Here is a 25,298-nt window from a genome sequence, read left to right as displayed (position 1 = left end):
TTCACCACACCTTAATCCATCTGCAGATTCCTTGCTCATTCTTCCACTCTGTCCAGTCCTTTTGCAGACTTCCTGCTTCCTCAACACTACCTGCCCATCCATCTGTTTTGGTATTTTCTGCAAACTTGGCCACAAAGCCATCAATTCCTTCATCCAAATCATTCATATATAATATGAAAAGGAGTAGTTCCAACACCGACCTCTGCGGAACACAACTAATCACTGGCAGCCAACTAGAAAAGTTCATCTTTATTCTCACTCTTTGCCTCCTGCCAATTGCCAATTTTTTAGCCATGCTAGTATCTTACCTTGTTAAGCAGCCTCATGTCGAAGGCCTTCTGAAAATCCAAGTAAATAACATCCATTGACTCATCTTCGTATATCTTACCTGCTATTTTGTCAAAGAATTCCAACAGTTTGTCAGGCAAGATTTCCCTTTAAGGAAATCATGCTGACATTAGCATATTTTATCATTTTATCATGTGCCACCAAGTACTGCAAAACCTCATCCTTAATAATGGACTCCAAAATCTTCCCAACCACTGAAGTCATGTTAACTGGCCCATAATTTCCTTTCTTCGGCCTCCCTCCCTTCTTGAAGAGTGGAGTGACATTGGCAACTTTCCAGTCCTCTGGGACCATTCCAGAATCTAGTCATTCTTGAAAGATCATTGCCTATGCCTCCATAGACTGATGTGTAGTCCATCTGGACCAAGTGATTTATCTACTTTCAGACATTTCATCATACCAAGCACCTTGTCCTTAGTATTAACAACAACACTGTCTTCTACCCCTGACTGTCTAGAACTTCTGGTATACCGCTAATGTCTTCCATAATGAAGACTGACAAAAAATATTTATAAGTTCCTCCACTATTTCTTTGTCTCCATTACTACCTCTCCAACATCATCCTCCAGTGGTCCAAAATCCACTCTCAGCTCTCTTTTACTCTTTGTATATTTGAAAAACTTCAGTTATCCTCTTTTATATTGTTGGCTAGATATCATAATTTTTTTCGTTTCTCTCCATTCTTTCTCCAGTTGCCTTCTATTGGTTTTTAAAAGCTTCCCAATCCTGTAACTTCCCATGATCTTTTCCTATATTATATAACCTATTGTTTGCTTTTATACGAACTTTGACTTATCTTGTCAACCATGTTTGCCTCATTGTCCCTTTAAAATACTTCTTCATCTTTGGGATGTATCTATACTGTGCCTTCCAAATTGTCCTCAGAAACTCCAGCCATTATTGCTCTGCTTTAGTGTCCCCTTCCAATCAAGTTTGGCCAGTTCCTCTCTCATGCCCCTAGAATTCTCTTTACTTCACTGTCATACTGATTCATCTTTATCTTCTCTCTCTCAAACTGCATGGTAAAGTCTATCATATGATCACTGCTTCATAGAGGTTCCTCTACCTTAAGCTCCCTAATCAAATTTGGTTCATTATACAACACCCAATCCAGAATTGCCTCTCCCCTAGTGCATTCAACCATAAGCTGCTCTAAAAAAGCCATCTGGTAGGCATTCTACAATTTCCCTTTCTTGGGATCCAGTACCAAACTGTTTTTCCTGATTTACCTGCATATTATGTGGTGACTCTGCACATCACTTCACACCTATTCAAATCTACCTCACTCAGCTAGATTACAGAATGTAAAACAAGACACATCAGCCATTCTCCTCCAGTGTACATTCACATTTTCACCAAGTTGAGAACAACATCCTGTGTGCAGAAAATTTCTGACTGCCTGAACTAAATTTCCAAAACACAATAAAAAAAAGTGAGAAGCTTTCTCCATTTAGCATCATCCAATTCATGAACCAAGAACCTGGATTGTTCGTTGCTGGGATTGGAGGTCTTGAGCTTAAAGGAAAAACGGGGTCTGTTTTCCAGGCATGAAGGATGCTGAGGGGTGACCACAAGGAGCTCAGAGTAAGGGAGTCAAACACTAGAGGCATAGGCTTAAGGAGAGAGGGAAAATATTTTTAAAGGGGGTTTGGATTTTTGGAATGAGCTGCAAGAGGAGGTGACAGAGGTGAGTACAATTACAATGTGAAAACATTTGAGGCACTAATCTCGTAAGAATCAGTTTGATCTACGGTAATTAGTCTGTCTGCTGAATATATTCAGGTGAAATGACACTTCCCGTGAAATTAAACCAGGCTTGAATCTGTGCAATCTAACCCAATATTACTGATCTTTCACTGGCTCTAATTTCACCATTCTTGCGTCATTCATTTTCATTTTTCAGGATTCATAGACACTTAGAAACATAGAAATCTACAGCCTATTACAGGCCCTTCGGCCCACAATGTTGTGTCGACCATGAAACCTGCTCTAGAAGCTGCCTGGAGTTTCCCTAATGCATAGCCCTCTATTTTTCTAAGCTCTGTGTACCTTACTGGATTCTTACCAGATATTCAAGGTGTAGGCATTGTAGTGTAATCCGCAGCATAACAAAGAGTAAATTGCTCTGGTATTTTGCTTTTCTTTCTAACCAAAAGTAACCTGTATTGACACCAGGAATCCTGATTTGGCAACTTTAGATACCTTTGGAGGTTCACAGAGGGTGCTAAAACTCTTACAGGTGCATTGCTCTTATTGCCAGGATACTCACATTACATTTAATGGAGGTGTTGCTACTCTAGTTGACTCTTTCAAGGTTTACTAGTGAACTTGTTGATGAACAATATACTGTACTTGCAGTCTTGGGCATCCCTAAGGTTGTCACTTGGATCACCTCGACAATGGTAATACCTATGTCACCTATTTATTGATTACAACTCAGCATCCAACATCATCATAGCCTCAGTACTAATCAACATGCACCAAAAACTGGGCCTCTGTACCTTCCTCAGCAACTGGATCCATGACTTCCTCAATTAAGGGAGACCACAGTCAGTGCAGGTAGGAAACAACGTCACCTTCTCATTGATAATCAAGGATAGGTGCTCAGAGCACGACTCTACTCTCTCTACACCCATGGCAGCTCAAATACCATCTATAAATTTGTCGATGACACAACTACTGTTGGCAGAATTTCAGAAGTTGATGAGAATGCATACAGAAGTAAGACAGATCAGATGTTGGTGTAGCGTTGAAACATCAACCATGTACTTACCATCAGGAAGGCCAAGGAAATGATTGCGGACTTCAGGAAAGGGAGGTAGAGGAAACACATGCCAGTCCTCATTGAGGGGTCATTATTGGAAAACGGCTATATTTCATTAGGCTTGGTATGTGACTCTCGCAAATTTCTACAAATGTACAGTAGAGAGCATTCTACCCGGTTGCATCACTGTCTGGTATGGGGGGGGGGGGTGGGCTGCTGAAAGTAGCAAACTCAGCCAGCTGCGTCATGAGCCCTAGCCTCCCAAGCATTGAGGACATCTTCAAAAGACGATGCCTTAAAACTTCCATTACCCAGGACATGCCCTCTTCTCAGTGTAACCAACAAGGAGGAGATACAAGAGCCTGAAGACAGACTATCAACATTTTAGGAACTGTTTTTTTCACTCTAAATGGACTCATATACTCTATCTTACAATTTTTTAAAATTTTTTTTGCTCTCTTTTTGCACTAATTATTTAATTGAATTTTATATATATATATATACAGTATATTCCTTAATGTACTTGTTATTTGTATTATATATGTAACGTACTGCTGCCACAGAACAGCATACAGTATTTCACTACATATGCCAGTGATATTAAACCTTATTCTGCTTCTGATTCATCATTCATCATATCAAATACTGTGGAAAAGATTCAGGGTGAGCTCTCCTGTCTGGACTGCTATTCCTATAGAGATAAAGGCCACCTCTTCTCATCATGGTGCCTCACAATTTGTCACTGCATTGAGCTCAAGTGAGCATTATATTCACCTGCATTGATCGACAGCTGGGTGGCTCCTTAAACAATGGGACTTCCCAGCATTGCTGACTTCCTCCTGATTGCACTCAGGTACCACAAGGATTCCATGAATAATCTGGATCTTTACCTCATCAGCAAAGTTTTACAGTCTTTCAGGGTTCAGTTAATTATGGATCATGAGAAGATTTTTGTGATGAAGGATATTTCTGAGAAGCACCTCTGATCACTGATCCCCAGGAGGACCACATAGTGAAGCATTTTCAGCCGGCTACACTATTCCATAGGTCAAATCTACGTTGAACTTCTTGCTTTCTAAAACAAGGAGAGCCATATGGCAGGTAGAATAAATGTGGGAGATACTACTGGTTTACACAAAGTGTAATTGTTGTACCTGAAATTTCACTATGACTTATTGCATGCTATACAATGTATCCATTGCTGAAGGAACAATTACAGCGGGAAGCGAAAGGGACAACAGGAGCAAAAACAAGATAAGGAGGAGCAGGAGAGGACATAAGCCCCTTGCACCTGCTCAATCATTAAGCGGGATTTTGATTAATCTTTGATCACAACTCCAGTTTCATACTTGATTCTCAAGGCTCCTTCGGCATCTGGAAATCTAAAAATCTCTGCAATGTTCAAGTTCAAATTTATTGACATACAGCCATGTATACAGCTAAACAAAATAAGATTTGTCAGGGACCAAGATGCAAAATAGAGTATATCCATCACATATTGCTCTGCTTTAACATAATCGATGTCAGAATTCTGGGGTACAGAATTCCAACAACTTACTACCTCTGAGTGGAGACATTCTCTTCATCTCAGACCTATTTGCCCCCTATTTCATGACCCCAGGTCTAACTGAATCCTTCATATTGGGCCATATCTCAAACAAACATGATTCAGACCACAGGGCGGAGATTAAGAGATGAGTGACATGATGTCATGACAACAAAGTTTACCCCAATGTCCACAAACAAAAGCTGGTTATTGACATCTGCAGTGAGGGTGGGGGGGGGGGGGGGTTAGTTAGTGCACATGCTCCTGACTGTATCAATGTTGTTGAGGATGAGACGGTCGAGAGCTTCACATTTCTTGGAGGAAACATCACAAATAGCCTGTTTGGTCTATCTACAAAAATACCACAACCAAGGAAATTCGCCAGTGACTCAAGTTCCTCAGATGGCAAAACCATTACCAAATTTATTGATGCACCATGAAAAGCATTCTCTCTGGATACATAACAACTTGGAATGGCAACTGCTCTGCAGGTGATAGCAAGAAACTGCAGAAAGTTGTGAACACAGCTTGGCACATCACAGAAGCTAGCCTCCTCTTCATGGACTCTGTCTACACTTTTTCCTGTCTCAGTAAAGCAGCCAACATAATCAAAGATCCCACCCACCCTGGACATTCTCTCTTCTCCACTCTTCCATTGGGAGGAAGATACGAAGGCCAGAAAGAATAGACCATCAGGGTTGACAACACCCTGTAGCAAAATTATTGAATGATTCTCTAGAGTGAGGATGGACTCTTGACCTTACAATTTACCCCATTATGATCTTACACCTTATTGTTTACCTGCACTGCAATTCCTCTGTAATTCTTACACTTTGTTTTGCATTCCGCTAATGTTTCATTTTGTTTTATGTATCTATTCTTGTACATTGCACTATGTATACAGATCTGATCTGTATGAACAGTTTGCAAAACAAGTCTTTCACTGTATTTTGGTACACGTGAAATTACTATGTGACAATTCAAAGTCCAACTCTAATTCATCCATCTGCCCTGCATCTGCCCTGTAACAGGCAGCCAAACAGCGGTGGGAGCAGTGCAAAGAGGAGTAAATATAAGTATAGAAGAGCAAGTGGAGCAGTCATTGTTGGGAGTGGACCAGTGGTGAGAGTAGCAGCATCAGGCTTTGGCTGAAAGGAGGCGTATTTAAGGCAAAGATTGGTAGGGTTTTGCTTGGTCACAACATCAAAGGTTACGAGGAGAAGTCTGGCATGTGGGGCTGAGGAGAGGGAAAAAGGATCACGATTGAATAGTGGAGTAGATTTGATGGGCCAAATGGCCTAATTCTGCTCCATGTCTTATGGTCTTATGTTAAGAATTCTATGTAGCTCACTGTTTTAAATTTTGAATAGTAGGCAACTAGTCTCCTCTGATGTGAAACCCATTAATCCAGGAACTAGACTGGTGAATTCTTACTGTAATCAATCTATGGTAAGTTTATCTTTAGTCAGATAAGGACATACAGTGCTGATCAAACGTCTTAGATACATATATATATTTGGGAGAGGGGTCTAATTCTTTTGCACAGTTAACATAGAAAACATAGTACTGTAATAGTTTTATGTATTGCACTGTACTCCTACAAAAAATCAAATTTCCTGATGTATGTGAGTGATGATAAACCTGATTCTGATATGGGTCTCTATTGTGGACTGAGAATGGGAAGGGGCAGGGAGAGGGGAATCGTGGTTGGGGAAAGGGCAAGGGACAGACGGGGGAGCGGGAAGCACCAGAGAGACATTCTGTAATAATCAATAAACCCATTGTGTGGAATCAAGTGATCTTGCCCGGTGTCCCAGAGCTAGGTGTGTCTGCACCTGCGCCTCACACCGTCTATGGCACTCCATCACTGCCACATATCCCACAACCTCCTATGGTACTCCACTCTCACCATATGTCTCCCGCCAGATTTACAAATTCATTCTCTGCTCCACATTGACAAATGTAGTACTGCACAAATGTTTCAGGTCCCCTAGCTTTATGTACATATGTGCCCAAGACTTTTGCACTGTAGTTGTGAGCAGTTCTCCAGACGTGAAGGCTCTATGTAAGTGGCAGTAAGACGTCTTCGTTCTTAAACCCACTCCTCATGCTGTAAGAGCAACCATACAACTAACCTTCCTAACTGTGTGCTTGTTCTTGCAGAAGCACAGCTCCAGGAAACGTGCCATGCACCATCAATCTTTAGGCCATGCCATTCGGCGACTTGCGCTAATATTATTTTGTGACTGTTTCTGCTATTGTAACGATATGTGTTGTGTGCTGTGTGTGACTCTATGTACGGAGTTTTGCATCTTGGTCACAGAGGAACACTGTTTTGATTAGCTGCATACATGTACGCGCTTGAATCGCAATAAACTGTAACTTGAACTTATTTATATGAACATCATATAACACCAGTACCTCACTGTTCACAGACTGCTCAGTATTTCTCTTTCTTTCTCACGAAATATAAAACCTCATATTATCCACATATTGCTACATTCTCTCCCATTCACTCAGCTTTTCTATATCCTTTAGAATACTCCGAGCATCCCTGTCTATACTCACTTCTTCACGTAGCTGCAGAGACACGGGTCTGTTGATGCTGAGATCCGGAACAGCAAACAACCTACTGGAGGAAGTCAGAGGGTCAAGTGTGGGAGAAAAGTATTCGTGGTGTTTTGGTCGCAGTGCATGGTCTTAATTCCTTTCCCCCATGGATGTTGCTCAAAAAGCTATGGTTCTCAGCAAGATTGTTTGATGGTACATCTAGCTTCACATTATCACAATTGGAGATGTTACATTTGATCCACTCAGTCTAATTGTTCTTCTACATTGTGAACAGTTGGGACTCTTGTTCTGATCCACTGCAGTCCCAGACAGTTACCACTTGTCAATCTGAGAAGGACCTGCTGATTCCTGTGCTTTGCTTTCCTTTAATCTTGCTCACCAACTCTCAGTTCATATATTAGCCTAATTCCATATGTTGGAACCTCATTGAGCTTCAAAAATCCAAACGCACTGCATTTCCTAGCAACGCACAGAAAATGCTGGAGGAGCTCAGCAGACCAGGCAGCATCTATGCAAAACGATGTTTGGGGCCGAGATCTTTTGGCCCATCACTGTTGTATGCTTTTCCATAGATGCTGCCTGGCCTGCTGAGTTCCTCCAGCATTTTGAGTGTGTTGCTTGGATTTCCAGCATTTTCAGATTTCCTCATGTTTGTGATTGGAAAAGGGGAGGGTGTATACTTGCAGTCTTTTTCCTAGGGTTAAGGAATCAAAAATAGTCATATGTTTAAAATGAGAGGGGAAAGATTTAAAGTGTATCATCCCTTATTCAGAGTGCTACTTCAATCTCTGTGTCTGCCTGTCCTTTGCATGTGTTGAATATTTAGTTCCCAGCTGTGATCACCCTGCAGCCACGTTTCTGTTCAAGTGATTCGAATTTTACCATTTACAGCTCCATGTGTCATTAATTCACTCACCTTACGGTAGATGCAATGTGCATTTTGATATAGGATCAAAAAATTTAATCTTTTAAATGTGTGTTCTGACTTGTTTGTTTCTTGTCTTTTTATTTATCTCTCAAATATACTAGTTGTATTTTTATTTCTTATCAACCTGTCTCTCATGTTTCTATGTCACTACTAAACTGGTCAGTATTTGGAAATTGTTCCCTAGGTCCAGACACCTCTACAATGGGAGCCATCTTGTCATATCAAACCTGTCAATCTTCATTGGAGTCTCATGCTTCAATGCTCACTTCTCATTTTTCTCTACTCCAAAGCATATAGATCTAGCCTGTTCATGCTGCCTTCATATATCAAGCCCTTCAACACAAGAATTCTGAAGTAAAACTGCTCCAAAATAAGGATGAAAATGCCCCTAGAAAATCTCTCCCCTCTCACCCTAAATCTTTGTCCACTGGTTCCTTATTCCCCAACACTTTGGAAAAGACTGCATTCACCCTATCTATACCCCCCATAATGTGATGGAATTCGATAAGATCACCACTCAATCTCCTACACTCCAATTAATAAAGGCCCAAGACACTCAACCTCTCTCCATAATTCAATTCTGGAAACATATAGGGAAGCTTCCTCTGCACATTTTCTAGCTTAATGACATCATCCTTATAGCAGAGTGATCAAAACAGAACACAATTTTACAAAAATGCCTCAAGAACTGCAACTACAATATACAACTTCAATATTTGTTGCCTTGCCTGACGAAGGAAAGCATTCCAAAAGTCTTCTTCGCCACCCTGTGTACCTGTGACACCACTTTCAGGGAATCGTACTTGTATTCCAAGGTTCTTCTGTTTTACAACACTCTCATTGTGAAAGCCCAAACCGAATTTGTCTTTCCAAAACATGCTGCCATCTTACTGATAATTCATTCATAGTTTCAACGTAGACAATGCAACTTTGTCCCTCATCACCTTCTACCAGCCAACCTGCTGCCCCCCCCTAACCTGAACCTATCCATACCTTGTTGTTCCCTGCTTACAACTTGGCAACCCACCAATTTTTGTACCTTCAGCAATCTGCTTGCAATACACTCAATCCCTTCATAAAAGACATCAAAACAGATTGTCAACCATTGAAGCCCCACTATTGATCTCACTAGTCACTAATTGCCAATCTGGAAATCACCAGTTTATAGTGATTCTGTTGTCTGTTGGTTAGCCACTTCCAATCCATGACACAGTTTTAAATTGAACCCCTGTGCACACTTTGAACATACAACAGAAACAGTACAACAGAGGAACTGTCACTTTGGACTACAATGACATGCCAAACTAATTAAAATAGTAATCAAATGCCTAACCACACTACTCAGAATAAGAATCAGATTTAATACCACTGGCATATGTTGTGAAATTTGTTAACATCGTGGCAGCAGTACAATGCAATACATGATAAATATAGGAAAAAAATACGCCACCACTCAAATGGCTGATGTATTTCACTCTGGCATGCCCTCTTGTCTCCATCTGAGATTCTGTCAACAAAGGTTGTATCCTCAACATATTTACAGAAAGCATTGTGCAGCCACACAGCTATGAGTATAGAGAGAGTAGAACAGTGGGCTAAGCACACGTCCCTGTGGTATGCCAGTGTTCATCGTCGGTGAAGAGGAGATGTTATTACCAATCTGCGCCAATTGTAGTTTTCTGGTTAGGAAGCTGAGGATCCCATTGCAGAGGGTGATACAGAGGCCCAGTTTTCTAACTTTTCAATTAGGACTGTAGGAATAATGGTGTTACACACTGAGCTATAGTCAATGATCAGCATCCTGTCATTGTTTGTATTGTCCAGGTGATCTGAGGCTGCGTGAAAAGCCATTGAGATTGTGTCTGCCATAGACCTATAATGGCATTAGGCAAATTGGAGGAGGTCCTTGCTGAGGCAGGAGTTGATTCTAGCTATGATCAATGTCGTAAGGTATTTCATCACCATAGATGTGAGCAGTTCACACTATTCCTGCCTAAACAATAGCCAGATTCCTCTCTGTCTGCATATTTGTGTGCCTATCTAAGAGTCTTTTAAATGTCTTGTAAACAAACTTGCCCTTTTCATCTGCTGTGAACTTACCCACTCTCAACTTAAGTGAATGGCCTTTGCTGATAGATGTATCATTACCTTGGAAATGATACTGGCTGTCTCCTTTAACTATGGCTCTCATAATCTTTTAAACCTCCATCAGATCTCCCCTCAGCCTTCACCGAGAGAAAACAACCCAATGTCATCTCATCTCTTAGAGCACCTGCCCTTTAATCCAGGCAGCATCCTGTTGTAAGTCTTCTGGACCCTCTCAAAAAGTCACTACATCATTCCCCTAATTGTATGACTGGACATTTATTCTTTTCGGTAACCTTTTGTATGACACCTTATCAAAAGCCTTGTGGAAATCAAAATACAATTCATCTACTGGATCTTTTTGCCCTTCCTGTTTGTTACATCCTCAAAGAAATCCAGTAAATTCCCTGTTCATCAATCGACAGTCACTCTGCTTGACTATTTTCTAAATGTCCTCCTATTACCTCCTTAATATTGGGCTCTGCGTTTTCACAATAGCAAATGTGGAGCTAATAGTTCCCTGCCTTTTCTCTCCCTCTCGAACAGGGGTATTACATTTGTATTTATCCACTCCTCAGTGTCCTCTTGCTGTGTGTTTTCAGCTACCTGGCTTCCAGGAGAGTTTTTGTTTAAGAGAGGAAGCCTATCTCTGCTTGGTGCAGAGTAAGTTGTCAGAGTTTGTGTCCAGCTGTGCTCAGAAGTGTCAGTAACCGTAAAGGTGCTGTTGTGAGACACACCACTTTAAACATCTTCTTAAACAATCTTTTTGTGCAATGCTTCAAAATATATATTAGTGCTGTATACATTGACAGCTTAGTGCACCAAAAATAAGTTAAATCCATTTGCTAGGCAATCTACTTTACAATTATCTTTAGATGTTAACAGTTTTTTTTTATTCAAACACACCAAGGAATTCTTCTTTCCCACTTCCTATCCAGTCTCTGGGACATGCTGTGAACTTCATGAAAGCGCCTGTGATACCATATTTATTCACTCCAGAAACCTTGCATAATTTGTTTGCAAATTCACATTTTCTATGCACAAGTTGCCATCATCAAATCCCTCTGGATACGGAAAGTAAAATTATTTCTGTTCGCGGGAGTTGGGGTTGGAGCTACTGCTTATGAGAAAGAACGAGATGTTTCCTCTGCTGAGGGTAGAGAGCAGGAATAGTGAAACTGTGCAAATGGCAAGAAGTATTGAACTGAACCTGCTTTAGCAAACAGTCCTCAGCGAGAAAACACTATCAATGGGTCATCTCACTGGGTACTATTATCCGTGGTCTCCCATTGCCCTGACACAGGAATGTTTTCAGGACACAGAGAGCTGGATATTTATTTTTTTAATTATTTAGAGATACAGCATAGGATAGACCCTTCTGCCCCTTTGAGCAGAATGATCAATTAACCTGCAATCAGCTATATCATTGGACTGTGGGAGAAGACCCTGACAGGTTACGTCAGAATTGAAGTCTAAACTCCCACTGCCCTGAGCTGGATTACTGTTGAACTAACTGCTACACTAGCAGAGATAATAGAACAGAGAACATAGAACAGTGCAATACCCTAACCCTATAGCACACGATCTTGTGCTGAACTTTTAACCTTCTCTAAGATCAATCTAACCCTACCCTCCCACATAGCCCCACTTTTCTTTCATCCATATGCCTATCTAAAAGTCTCTTAAATGTCCCTAATGTATCTGCCTCTAACATCACAATTAGCAGTGCATCCCATGTGCCTATCACTTTCTAGGGAAAAAATACTACTTATGATATTATTCCTATTCTTTCCTCCAATTATGCCCTCACATATTAACCATTTCCACCCTAGGAAAATGTCTCCAGCTGTCCACTCAGTCCATGCCTCTTTTCACCTTATGCAGTTCTATAAAGCCATCTCTCATCCTTCTTCACTCTGAAGATAAAAGCCTGAGCATGCTCAACATGTCTTTATAAGAAATGCTTCTAATCCAGGCAGCATCTTGGAAAATCTCATGTGCATCTTCTCGAATGCTTCAAAATCCTTCCTATAATAAGGTGAGCAGAACTGAATACAATATTACAAGTGTGGTCTAACCAAGGTTTTTTTGAGCTACAACTCTACAACACAGCTCTTAAACACAGTCCCCTGACTAATGAATGCCAAAACATCATATGCCTTTTTAACAACCCTATCAACATGAGTCAACTTTGAGGGATCTATGGATGTTGTCCCCGAGACCCCTGTGTTCTTCCACATAGCTAAGAATCCTGATATTAACTCTGTACTCTGTCTTCAAATTCAACCTCCCAAAGTAAAGCACTTCACACTTTTCCGGGTTGAACTCCATCTGCCCTACAACAACCCTCCACACCATTCACAACTCCACCCATCTTCATGTCATCTGCAAACTTACTAACTGACCCCTCCACTTTCTTGTCCAAGTCATTTATAATAATCACAAATAGCATCATTCCCATAACTGATCCCTGTGGAACACCAGGCAGAATACACTCCATCTATAAATTTATTTTCCAGCAACCAGTGTACTCTAGCTACAAATAAACCACATCACAATAGTTTCCCAAGCAAGCTATGAGAGAGACTGAAATTACAAACATAGTTTCTTTATGTGCAATGCTGAACACATCCCTAACAAAAATACTCTGTCTTTCTCTGATTTATGGCTTGTGTTCAGTAAGATGTGTTTACAAATAAGTTCGTAGAAGGTTTAAGGAAGCACTAAATAAGTACAGGACTTCTGCAATTCATAGTCATGAGCAGGAAGAGTACAGAGAAAAGCCACCTGCTCCAGTGAGTTGTGCAAGCTTTAGAAAATCAGTAGTCTCATCAGTCCCATTGCAAATCATTTTGCTCCAACATTCATCCAGTCCCACCTGTAAGCATTAATTGATTCTGTTCCCCCGTCATCAGTAAGTTCAAAATCGAAGCTACTCCTTGAGTAATGTGATCTTGTCTCCACATCTTCCTGCTTTTACTCAAAATGAGACATCTTATTTCTTAAACCATCCATGAATTGAAACAACTTTCCTCAAACTGCTCAACTCAGAACGGTCATGATGTTGTCCACCTCCATCAACTGTTCCCTCAATCCTCTTCAATCGAAGCTCTGAGACCTTCAGCTCTTCCTCGCCCTACAGATGCTGCCTGACCTGTAGATTGATACCAGCATTATATATTTATAACCACAACATGTGGATAAAATCCCTTATCTCTTATATCCCCTGTATAGCTGTATAATTTTTTTTCTGTATATGCTCCAGGACTTTTGCATCCATCCTAATGTGTGAAAACTACAACTGATGTTGACTCAAGTTATGTCCTACCTAGTGTTTTTGGAAATAAAGAGGAGTCTCTCAGGGTGGGGAGGGTCCTCCTATCCACCTGCAGTAGAATCCTGATGTGAGCTTTCAATGATTATTTTGCCTCCATGGATTCTGCTTGACCCATTGTGTTCCACCAGCCAGTTGTTTGCATCACCTTAACACTATGCCTTTTAGCATTGTCTCTCATCTTGGATATGATTCTGGAACTGTTGGGAGGCTATGTTTTGCTGTTTAGAGATCATTTTGGCACATCAGTGCTCTGCAGTCTCTGAGATTCCTGGAGGCAGAGGCAGTGTAAGTGAACCTCAAGGCGAGAAGGCAGCACGATGGTGCGCGAGCCAATGTTAGACCCCATTTTGCCGATTTTAGCTTCCGTTGTTGGCCAATTAAAGCGACAAGGGCAATTGAAACATCAAGGTGAGTATGGAAGTTTGGAGACGTGTGGGTGTTCCAACACTCTGCAGTCACAGAGAGGAATCCAAGAGGCGGAGGCAGCATGCGTGAACCTTGTTGCAGGACAGGCTGCAGGCTGAAGTTTGGCTTCCTTTCACCAATTAAAGCTTTCTTTGTTCGCTGACTAAAGTGATGAGACTGATAGGAGCATCAAAGCGAGAGTGGAGGATGAGCACTTGCTATTTGTCTTTTGATCGCTCTACTACACTACCAGAGAGGCGAGAGCCTGCTGCCCAGGTTTTTTCTGCATTTTGGATGTGGACTTTAACTAGATTTGTTTTTCTGTTTTATAGATTTTATATTGGTTTTTTTTGCACGAACTTTTCAATTTTTTTTTAAGTGGGAAGGGGGATTTGGGGGTCAACGTGCCGGATCCGTTCTGTTTATTTCCTTTGTGCGGGAGGATGGATTTGGGGGTTGGTATGCTTGATCTGTTTTGTTCACTTTTTTTTGTGCAGGAGGAGGGATCTGGGGGGAGGGGGTTGATGTGCCTGATTCATTTTGCTCGGCTTTTGTGCGAGGGGGGGATTTGGCAGGTTGATGTGCCTGATGCATTTTGGTTCTTTTTTTTTTAGAAGAGAGGTGGAATGAAGGTGCTGATGATCTTTAGGATGTCTTTCTTTTCTTTTTTAGTCTCATGGTTGAACGGAGAATTGAAGAATTTCAGAGTTGTATACTTTGATAATAAAACAAACCTTTGAACATTTAAGATTTCCATCCTGGGAAAATGACACTGACTATCCACTCTATCTATATGATTCATGCTTTTATGCACTCCCATCAGTTAAGCTCTCTGCTTTCAACATTCTAGAGAACATAATCCAAGTTTCGTTCTAACCCCTCCTTATAGCTTATATTCTCAAATCCAGGCAATTTCCTGATGGACCTCTTGGAAATCTTGTTCAAGTCTACTCATCCTTCCTGTAATGCAGTTTCCAGAACAACACAATACTCCAAATGTGGCCTAATCAACGTTTTATACAGCTGCATCATGACTTGATAACTTCTTTATTCAATACACCACCTCATAAAGAGATATATGATTGATTATCACACCATCTCTGTGTGGTAATGATTGAAATTTATCATTTTTAGCTTCATAAGTCTGTTATGAGAGTTTCTAACTCTATCAAAAATATTTAAAGACAATTGATATTCTTTGACAGAGCAGAGCAAGGCAGAGTTTCGGGTTATGTTGCCCACACTCCCAGGCTAGATGTGTGGGCAAATTATTTATGAATTAATAAATGGTCATATTATTAATTGGATTTAAAAATCATGGTCTTAAAGGCCTGTACTGAGCTATAATCTTCTATGTCCTATGTTCCAAAGTAATAAGTACTTCCCAGGTTATTAGGATGTTGTTTGGGAACTTACCCAGATAGTTATGAGTCTCCTGGGCATAAAACTTGTAATGTTAAGGCACTGAGCTCAAGAGTCACGAAGTATGCTATTCCTCATGGTGGCATACTGGTTAGCATAATGCTCTAGAACGCCAGCTCACCAAGTTCAATTCCCAACACTGCCTGTAAGAAGTTTATATGTTCTCCTTGTAACTATCGGGGTTTCTTCCTGGTCCTCTGATTTCCTCCCATGTTCCAAAGACATGTACTTAGTAAGTTGTGGGCAAGCTATGTTGGTGCCAGAAACACGGTGATAATTGGGAGCTGGTCCCAGCACATTCTCAAACTGTTTTGGTCATTGACACATACAACATGTTTCACTGTATGATTCAATGCCTTGATGTACATGTAACAAATAAAGATAATATTTACCTTTAGTTCTGTCACAGCTTTGTAAAACACTGGCTAGGCTGAACCTGGAGCATTGCATTCAATTCTGGTCACCTCATTGTAGGAAGCTTTGGAGGAGATGCAGAAGTTTACTAGGATACTGCCTGGATTTGAGGGCATGTGTTGTGAGGAGAGGTTGGACAAACTTGGGTTGTTTTATCTGGAATGTGAAGTCTGAGGAGAGTCTGTGAGAAATTTATAAGATTATGAGAGGCATAGATAGAATAGACAGACAGTATATTTTTTCCCAGGGTCAAAATAGCTAATATCATAGGAATGCATTTAAGGTTAAAGGGGGTAAATTCTAAAGAGATGGACAAGGCAAGTTCTTAACATGGAGGTCAATATATTTGAGGTGATTAAGAGACTCTTAGATAGCCTCATTAATGTGCAGAGGACTGAGGCATATGGATGTTGTGCAGAGCAGAAACTAGTTTAGATAGACATTTAATTACTAGTTTAATTAATTTCGCTTAACATTGTGGGTCAAAGGGCCTGTTCCTGTGCTGTATTGATCAATGTTATAAACTACAATCTGTTAAAAAAAAATACACTATTCTACATTTTATATAAAGTCATTTTTACTGTCTTTTTTGCTAGTAGTGCTCTGAACAAAAACTAGATTGTAAATATATTCTAATAGCTTTTTTCAAATAACTGGCCTCAACATATCTATAATTTGTTCTATATGGTTACAATAAAGCTTCCTTTACTTCAGTAGGCTCTCTGAAATGCTTTCGATTTTCAGTCTGGCATTCACCACAAAACGGCTGTGAGACAATGTGTTATCCAAACAACAGGATGCTTTTAGAATGGACTATTATGTACAGAGTGACTGAGTGTCTAGGGAAACGTGAGTGATTAGAGAGCCAACGTGAATGTGTAAAGAATGGGTTATGTTTAAGAATACTAACTAATATTCAGGGAAGGTCTGTGGCAATGGATTATGTGGACAATCAATATGGTTTTGCTCAAAACAATGAACTAAAACCAAAGTCAGTAGAATTATGGCAACTTATTGACATATTTAACAGTTCAGGTAATAGCATTAAGATAATTGGCTTGCCTCAGACTGGATGAAAGTGAACTGTGGAGTTGCATTGCATCAGACCTTTGCTACAACACAAAGTATGGACGAAGGGATGCTGAGACAATGGGAAGTGTACTTGGAAAACCAGAAGCATGAGGATGTGTTCATCACGAGAGGGTCATAGAATCATAGAGCCATACAGCTTGGAAACAGACCCTTCAGCCCGACTGGCCCATGCTTATCAAGCTAGTTTCATTTGCCCTTGTTTGGTCCATATCCCGCAAAACCTTTCATATCCATATACCTGTCCAAGTATCTTTTATGTTGTTAATGTACCTGCCTCAAGCACTTCTCCTGGCAGCTACTTCCATATACTAACCATCACTTGGAGGAAAAAGTTGTTCTTCAGCTTCCTATTAAATCTCTGCCTTTTCACCTTAAACCTATGTCCACTAATTATTATTTCCCTACCCCTGGGAAAAGACTGTGATTCACCTTAGCTATGCCTCTTATGGTTTTATAGATCTCTATAAGATCACCCCACATTCTCCTACATTCCAATGGAAAAAAAGTTTCAGCCCCTCAACTTCTCTCCATAACTCAACCCTGTAAGTACAAGAAACATTCTTGTGAATCTCCTTTGCACTTTTTCCAGTTTAATGACATTTTTCTTATAGGGTGACAGGGCGGCTAAAACTGAACACAATATTGTAAATGTGTTCTCACCAACAACTTCTACAATTCCAAGATGAAAAAATACAATTTTTCCCCTTTGAGGCTGAGCAAGAGTTGAATAAAATGCAATAGATTTTGAAGTAGCCACAGTACAAATGCTTCCCCTTGAGGTGAAGTGCGTGATGACATTATTACAAGAGAGCCAATAGGAAAACCAATGGGAACTCAGAAGAAGAAATTCCTTTCCCGAAAGAGCAGTGAGAAGTGGTTGAAGTGTACTCATTTCAGGGAGTGCTGAACATAAAGAACATGAGAACCAGAAGCAGGAAAGAAACTCCATGGACCTCTCAAGCCTGCTCTGAGATTCCATAAGATCACAACAGATCTTTAGCTTAACACTACTTCCACACACAAACTCCATATTCCAGATTTTCTTAAAAGCTAAAGATTTATCAACCTCTGTCTTCAATGTACCAACTACTAAGCCACATGCTCTTGACCAGAAAATTCCAAAGAATCATTACTCTTTGGAGAAACTTCGCTTTATCTCCACCCTGAAAGGGTAACTCTTATTTTGAAATCCTGATACCAGGAGACGGTATGGAAACACTTTTGTTCCACAAAGGGAAATTGAAGATGGAACTTCCGCATACTCATCCAAAGAAAAACATGTGATCAATGCTTTAACGCTAATTTGGCAAGGCAGGTAGATACAGTTAGTGCATTGATCAGTTCTGATCCCTTTTAATGATGCAATAGACTTGAAGAGCTGATTATTCTCTCCCATCTGCCCATTGGGACACAGCCAATCTCTTGATCCTTGTCTCTCTATTCCAATTGTCTTTCTGGAACTAAAGGTGCTAGGTTTTTGCATCACGTATAATCTGGAACAGAAGGTGATTTGGGCCATTCACCTTTCGGTTTAATCTTTTACTGCATCTCCCCTACTTCCCTCAAAATCCCTGCCAACCAAAACCTCCCAGTCTCCTTGAGCCCAAATCTTGCTGACCACTAAGGGAAAAAGAAGTCCAGATTTGTTTTTGAATAAATACTGCTCCCTGACCAAACAAGCTAATGTTTAAATCACATCTGCACCACCAGTAATAGAAATACACTCAGTGGCCACTTTAGTAGGTACACCCAAACACATGCTTCTTAATGAAAATATTAACTTGAACCACTGAACTTTTGAAATATCTAATCAGCCAGTCATGAGGCAGCAACTCAACGAATAAAAGCATGCAGACAAGTCCAATTGTTGTTCAGACAGAGTATCAGAATGGGGAAGTAATGTGATCTCAGTAACTCTATGCATGGAATGATTGTTGATGCTAGGCAAGGTTGTTTATCTCAGATATTGCTGATCTGTTTGGATTTTTATGCACAACAAGATTCAAGAGAGTTTAATATCATTTCCTGTACACACCTTTCATGGAGACTGAAATATTTGCTACTCCAGATCCAATGCAGCATTAAAAAAAAGCACAATTAAAACAATAAAGAAGGCAGAGCAGAGTGATGATGGCACTAAATCGCAACTCCTTTGCTTGCATCTTCAGAAACAACTCATTTTTCATCTGTAATATCTTTATTTTTGCCTTTCAGGGTTCTTTTGAAGACCCTGACCTGGTGTTACATGCTGACTACGGTTCTTTACAGGAATGGGACCCACTCTCGGGTTTCAGGACTGGTCGTTGTTCGGCAGGCCAAGGGCTCAGCCCAAGTATTTGGCTCGCCTTTGGAAGCCTAAGATCTCAGGCCTCTGGTTGATCGAGGGTCGGTATCACGACAGGAGAACCATATGTCATTGGGGGAGTTGAAATACCTGTGGCTGTGTGCCCAGAGACGCATAATCTTTGGGCACAGAGCTGGAGAAAAGCAACATGGCAGACTTTTAACATCGTAAACCAGCGAGTTGTTTGTTATGTCTCCCCACTTGCTGTGAAAACGTAGACACCTCCCTTATGAGGGAGAGAGAGAACCTGTGGTATGTCGAATGTAGTCTTTGGGGTAACTGCAAGTCTGTGTCTTTACCAGTGCTTTGCTCACGCTTGAGTGCTCAGTGGCAGGTGCCGATACTTTTTTTTTTGCAGGTGGTGGGATAGGGGATTGTTGCCACTTACACACAGGGGGGAGGAGCTTGGGGGGGGGACTTCGGGGTTCTAACATTTGACTATCACTCATTCTCTGGGGCACTCTTCTGTTTTTGTGGATGGTTGCGAAAAAAAAAATCTTTTCAGGATGTATATTGTATACATTTCTGACATTGAATTGTACCCTTGAACTATTGAATAAAACAATAAATATAAATACATAAAGATTACATACATTGATTGATTGAATATACATAAAGCGATGGTAGGCACAGAAGCATCTGTACACGAGGTGACTGGCAGGAAATGATTATGGAGATGGGGCATGTGGTGGGGTGCATTTGTGGGTGGAGGTGTTGATCAGCATTACTGCTTGGCGAAAGTAACTGTTTTTGAATCTGGTGGTCCTGGCACAGATACTATGTACCTTCTCGCTGGTGGGACTGGGACATACAGTCCCTGTGCATGATGAGTGGGATCCTTTATGACATTGTTGACTTTTTTCCAACACCTTTCTGCATATATGGCCTTGATGGCGGGTAGGCTGGTGCTAGTAATGAACTGGGCAGTTTTGACTACCTGCTGTACAGCCTTCCAGTCCACTGCAGTGTGGTTTCTGTAGGTGATGCAGCACGTTAGGATGCACTCTGTAAAAGGTCATATGTATTGATGTGAATAGTCCAGGTCTCCTCAGCCTCCTCAGAAAGCAGAGGCTTTCGCGATTGTGTAGGTTGTGTTCTGGGACCATGAGAGGTTGTGTAAGATAAACACTCAGGAACTTGAAACTGCTATGCCACTGGAGTAAAAAGGGATGCAAGCAGTACGAGTTCTCCTGAATTTAATAACTGTTTTCTTTGTCACGTTGACATTGAAGAAAGGGTTATTTCCCTGGCAGCAGGTCTCAAGTTCTTCCACCTCTTCTCTGTAGGCAGTCTCATTGTTGTTGGTAATGAGTCCCACAACTGTTGCGTCATCAGCAAGCTTGACAATGTGATTTCTTGGGTGTTTGGCCATGAAGTCATGTGTAAGCAGTGTGTGCACTGCCCTGGAGGGCACCCATGTTGAGGATGATGGGGAGGGAGGAGAAGTTGGGCATCTGGCCGATCTGAGGTCCGTTGCTTAGGAAGTCCAACGCATAGTTGTAAGGTGGCACATTTAGATCGAGGATTAGGAATTTGTTCACTAGTGTCTGTCGGACAAAGGCATTGAATGCCGAATTGAAATCCTGAAACATCATGCTGATGCAAGTGTACTTTCTTTCTAAGTAAGTCAGAGCCAGGTGCATGACAGATGTTGTGGCATCTGTTGTAGAGTGGTTCTGTCGGTAAGCATATTGATGAATATCCAGCATGGCAAGAATGGAGTTTTTGGTGTGTTCCATTATCAGTTGTTCAAAGCACTTCATGATGATTGGCATCAGTGCTACTAGGCACCAGCTGTAGAACTGGTACAGCAATGATGATGGCAGCTTGAAGCTTATGGGAATTGCAGCATGGATAAATGAAGTGTTGAAGACGTCAGGCTCTAGAGTTTACAAAGAATGGTGCAAAAAAACAAAAAAACCAAACAAAAAGACATCCCGTGATCCAGTCCTGTGGAGGAAAATGCTTTGTTAATTAGAGAGGTCAGAGGAGAATAGCCACTGGTTTAAGCTGACGGGAAGGCAACAGTAACTCAAAAAACCATGCTTTACGACAGTGGTATGCAGAGGAGTATCACTGAATGCTTTACACATCGAACCTTGAAGTAGTTGGGCACACATGCACTCTGACCACATTAAGTACAGGAGGTACATAATAAAATGCCACTGAGTATAATTTCCCTCTTCCAATACTATCACCTGCTTTAAATCACACTTTGTCAAAGATTATTAAATAGGTCATCCTTTAATAACCAATAGAAACAGTTGATGTTTCGGTCCCAGACACTTCATCAGATCCTAATGCAGGGCCTTGGCTCAAAACGTTGACTGTTTACTCTTTTCCATAGATGCTGCCTGACCAGCTGAGTTTTTCCAGAACTTTTTGAGAGTTGCTTGGATTTCCAGCATCTGCAGTTTTTCTTGTGCTGTAATATTGAATGTTTGCCAGAAAATACAATGTTCTTGCTTCTAGTGTGTACAATACTGATACCTCTGACCTTCAGCTCACTGTCCTCTAACTAAAATACCTGCAGAGTTCAAAGGGGAAAGCAGACAATGGCACAGAGCTTACAGACCAGTTTTCCTTCCACACAGCATGGTGCACATCTCAACTGACTGAAACAGAAGCTCAAATCTGCCAACTGCAGTATTGATCACCAACAACTCAGCTCTCACATCATGGTGCTGAATTTGCTTACCCATTAGTATTGTGTAGGCAGCAGGATATCGCTGACCGCTTGCTCACCTTTTAGCAAAATCAATAGTACTAATCCACACTTACCACTGCAAGAACATAAACAAAAAGCAAACTGGTGGTAGAGTATATACACCTCTCTACTGGGAGTTGCAAACAATCTTTAAATGAGGGAGGCAGGTATTAGACAGGCTAGAAATTACCTTCAGAATTTTTGATGTGTAGGCAAGGTGAAATGTCAGCTGCATTACTTTTCTTAAGCATACTATATATTCTGACAGGATTTTAATAGGGGGCTCGATGTCAGGTTCTATTTTGTTTCAAACTGACTGCCAGATAATTAATTGTTAATTCCTTTCTCAGAATGGATGGCACTGACAGAGCTGCGTCAACACGTGTGCAGAATCATAAGCAAGATTGACATCTGTGGAAGGAAAAGCCCCCCCACACACACACACACCTGCAGTAATACAAGATCGCAATTTCCTAGCAATAGCGAGAAAGGAATATTGTGCCTGCTTGGAAGTTCTTTGATCTGAATACTGAATAGATTTTGCAACACAGAACAGGAGTGTTGGGCCTAAGTGCCTGTCATAAGTCAGGTGTTAAATCAGGACCCAATTGCAGGACACAGACACTGGAGTCCCAGAAACAGGATGAGCCGGAAACCCAAGGACAGGACAGGCTGCAGACTAGGCAGAGGAAGCAGGACCAGGACGAGGGACTGGGAACAAGGATCCTGGGGTGGACTCTGAGCCCAAGACTGGACAAGGACCCAGAACCTGGGTCTTGCCTCAGGCTCAAACCCCAAACCCAGGCAAGGACATGATGAGTCTTGACTAGGGACTTGGGGTGTTGGGGCTTGGGTCAAGGCTGCAGGCTTAGAGCTTGGGGAACTCAGATGCTGAAGCTAGGGGCAGACTAGGAATTGTACATCAACATAGTGCCAGGACTTATCCTCCAACAAGCCAGGACTCATCTTCAACAAGGCACTGACATGAGACAGGACAGTACACAAACATAGAGCCGGGACTTACCCACCAACAAGCCAGGACTCATCTATCACTCCACACCAGGGTGGGGCAGGACCATCCATCAGGTAACAGCAGAACAGCCTGATTTACCCCACAGAGGCAAGGGCAAGGCAAGACAGATCCCCCCCACAGGGCAACAGCAGAACAACCAGACTTACCCCACAGGGGCAAGGACAGGAAGAGACAAACACCAAGGAACAACAGAGAGTTCCACCTCTGCATCAGGGTAGCTCCAAGTAGCCATTACAGCCAGCAGCCTTGGCTGGCTACAGAAGCAACTGGATCCCTACCTAGCTTGGCGTGGCAGACAGCCACCCAGCTGGCCCAGAAACAGCTGAATCCATACCACAATGACTGCTCTAACTACTTCCAGCAAGGGTCCCAGAAGCCATCGTTCTTCAACACAGCCCCAAGGATTGCAAGAGTCCATTCTAGCCTTCCACCAGCCATCTGTGCTATGATTATCTTGACAAGACAACCCCTAACCATACTCTATACCAGGGCCACTTATATTCCCAGTTCCAATATGAGCCTTAGGTGTTTCTGGTTAAGTCCAACCGCAGCATGGGACCGCCGGAAAACCCAGAGTCCGGAGTACGCGGACCGGACCATGGACTTCAGACTGAACCACCGCAGTGCCCTTTGTGTGCGTGTGTGTTACTGTTCAATTTGTGCCTCCTCCCACCAGACTTCATTCAAGAATTTACACCCGCATGACGGTGTGGTCAGATTCTTCTTAAGTTTTCAGATGACACCATCAGGTTGAGAGCTTCCAGTTCCTAGGAGTGAACATCACCAATAGCCTGTCCTGGTTCTGTTACATAGATGCCACAGCCAAGGAAGCTCACCAGCACTTCAGCATCCTCAGGAGTCTAATGAAATTCAACATGTCCCCATTGATTCTCACCAGTTTTTAAAGGTGCACCACAGAGGGTATCCCATCCCAGTGTCTCATGGCATAGTATGGCAGCAGGTCAGCTTGACACCACAAGAACATGCATAAAGTTGCAAAAACAGCCCAACACATCGCAGAAGCAAGTTTCTCCAGAGACTTTGTCTACACTTCTCTGACTCAGTATGCATGATGAAAAGCCCTTCTACCTCAGGCATGCTCTCTTCTTCCCCCCTCCAACTGGGCAGAAAACCAAATGTATTAAAGCATGTACCTTCAGGCAGGCTATAGATAACTCACACTATTCACACCCCTCTTTATATCGGTAGTACAGCAGTAGCAACTGCAAGCACCTCAAGCTTCTGTATAGGAATACCCAATAAAATGGCCATTGAGTGTATATTACTGCTTTCGATGTGATGAAATGATATGTATGGATGGTATGCAGAATAAAGTTTTTCATTGTGTGTGCAACAATAATGTCCTAATAATCATTATTTCATGTGCAGGGTTCTCAGATTATTAACTGTAATGTTAACTGTTAACTGCATATATAAAATGGCTTCTCTGTAGCATTATAACGAAATGCCTTCTTTGTAGCTAACTGATGAGGTAATGCTCTGTTTAGTTGAAGTGCTTGAGTTATAATTATTGATAACAGGGGAACTAACCAATGGAAGCGATGTCATTCCAATTGTGTGCGTTGGAACCTGGAGTGAGTACGCGGGATTTTCGGGAGGATAACTGAAGAGGAAGGACGTGCTGGATGCGCTCTGGTTGACCACCAAAGTTGGTCCCGGGTGACGGGTAAAGGAGGTCGTAGAAGATCAAGTGGTGAACTGAGGGCTTCGATAATTGAGCTCTATCTGTTGTGCACAAATTGATTGAACCCTGATAAGTTTTGGCACCTTTTTCTTTTCTTTTTATATTGTATCACTATTAATTACCTAGTTCCAGTAAGATTTATAATGTGTACTCTGTAAAACGTACATTGTGTGCTATCTGATATTGTATGTGTGAGTCTGTACCAGTGTGCATTACACAGCATCTACGCAAACGGGAGACACGATTTGGCGGGTGGACAGATTTTCCCCTAGACAAACACAAGCCGATAACCCTGGGTATTACACATGCTATCATGAGATTCCCATCTCCCTTCTCCTTTCCTTTACATGAAGCTTATGATAATTCACTATAACCACTCCTTTAATCTTTCCCTTTCACCAGTGTGAATTCTATTTGCTCCTTTAAGGATAACAGCAGAGGCTAAAGAGGAAGAGAGAAACCAAGGAATTGTTGGCTGCAGGATCACTTCACTCTACAGTGAATGACAAAATATGGGAGGGAAAACTTTAACCTTCCAAAAAAAAAGTTGGTCACTATTTCTTTAAAAGTGCCAAATTATTCATGAGCATTGACGGA

The 25,298-nt window shown here is 41.6% G+C and overlaps 1 protein-coding gene across 1 annotated transcript in view; it reads right to left on the bottom strand.

Annotated features, from left to right (window-relative positions):
* The window catches only part of LOC140735884 (cadherin-22-like), a 1,045,938-nt gene that overhangs the window by 99,143 nt on the left and 921,497 nt on the right, over positions 1-25,298 (bottom strand). The gene's annotated exons all lie outside the window — the stretch shown is intronic.

Source organism: Hemitrygon akajei, chromosome 11, assembly GCF_048418815.1.
Source record: "Hemitrygon akajei chromosome 11, sHemAka1.3, whole genome shotgun sequence".
NCBI lineage: Eukaryota > Metazoa > Chordata > Chondrichthyes > Myliobatiformes > Dasyatidae > Hemitrygon > Hemitrygon akajei.
Note: the sequence above shows the minus strand (reverse complement) of the source record. Positions and strands in the feature narration are given on the sequence as shown.